The sequence below is a fragment of the Mandrillus leucophaeus genome, unplaced genomic scaffold (genome assembly GCF_000951045.1).
Source record: "Mandrillus leucophaeus isolate KB7577 unplaced genomic scaffold, Mleu.le_1.0 Scaffold7, whole genome shotgun sequence".
NCBI lineage: Eukaryota > Metazoa > Chordata > Mammalia > Primates > Cercopithecidae > Mandrillus > Mandrillus leucophaeus.
In genome coordinates this window covers 3206335-3207861 of record NW_012107585.1, presented here as the reverse complement: position 1 = coordinate 3207861, position 1527 = coordinate 3206335, and positions in this window count along the sequence as shown.

Below are 1527 nucleotides of genomic sequence, written 5' to 3'. Positions count from 1 at the left end.
GGTTTTACTATGTTGGTCAGGCTGGTCTTGAACTCCTGACCTCATGATCCACCCGCCTTGGCCTCCCAAAGTACTGGGATTACAGGCGTGAGCCACCACGGGAGGCAGAGGTTGCAGTGAGCTGAGATTTCACCACTGCACCCCAGCTTCGGCAACAGAGTGAGACTCCGTTAAAAAAAAAAAAAAATTTTAATGCAGAAGAAAACTGTAAAGAGAAAGAATAATGAGAGACACATTTAGAAAACAGAGAATGGAGATACTTCATTGGCTGGGTGCAGTGGCTCAGCCCTATAATCCCAGCACTTTAGGAAGCCAAGGCAAGAGGGTTGCTTGAGCCCAGGAATTTGAGACCAGCCTGGGCAACATAGTGAGACCCCCCCTACCACATCACTACAAAAAATAATTAACTGAGGTAGTAATGTGTGCCTGTAGTCCCATCTCTACTAAACAAACAAACAAACAAAAAATACAAAAATTAGCTGTGTGTGGTGGCACGTGCCTGTAGTCCCAGCTACTCCAGAGGCTGAGGCAGGAGAATTGCTTGAACCCGGGAGGTGGAGGTTGCAGTGAACCGAGATTGCGCCACTGCACTCCAGGCTGGGAGACAGAGTGAGACTCTGTCTCCAAAAAAATAAAAATAAAATAATAAAATATATAAAAAATACAAATATAAAAAAAGTTATCCATGTGTGGTGGCTGTGCCTGTAGTCCCAGCTTCTCTGGGGCTGAAGTGGGAAGATCATTTGGGCCCAGGAGGCAGGTGCAGTGAGCTCTGTTCATACCACTGCACTCCAGCTTGGGTGACAGGGGAAAACCTATCTAAAAAAAAAAAAAAAGCTACATGTAGCACCCTGGACAGAGAAGTGTTTGAGCCCCATGGTCCAGATAGGACTGTGGGATCAGTGGCATATCAGCCTCCCAAAGTGCGGAGATTATGGGTGTGAGCTACAGCATCTGGCCCTGGCTAATTAAAAAAAAATTATTTTTTGTAGACATGGGGGTCTTGCTGTGTTGCCCCATGGTGGTCTCAAGCTCTTGGCCTCAAGAAGTCTTCTAGCCTAAGCCTCAAAACGCAACCTAGTTTATCTTTACAACATCCCATGCGATAAATATTAGGTCTATTTTGCTGACAGGGAAACTTAGGCTTTAAAAGGACCCTACATTGCTGGGGACCCCATGCAAAACTCCCAACTCACTGAACATTGTTCTAGGCGGGGTACTTTCTACTGTCCAGAGTGGCCTGAAATGCAAGCGGACATCAGGGCAGCTCCTTACACAGCTTCTGACTCAGGGCTGGCCTGAGCCCCTGCAGTCAAAACAAAGAGTGTGGTGCTTTCCAGGCCAGCTCTGCTCAGGTGAAGGCTGGTGTCTGATCATCCAGTGACACACAGAACATTCAGATGCATGTCCCCTTAGCCCTGGCAGCCTTTGCACATGTGACAAGTTTGCAACTTTGTGGGGCTGGAGTTGCAGTCAGACAGTCAGTCGTGGCTTTACCACCAGCCAGCTGTGTGACTCGGGGGTAAC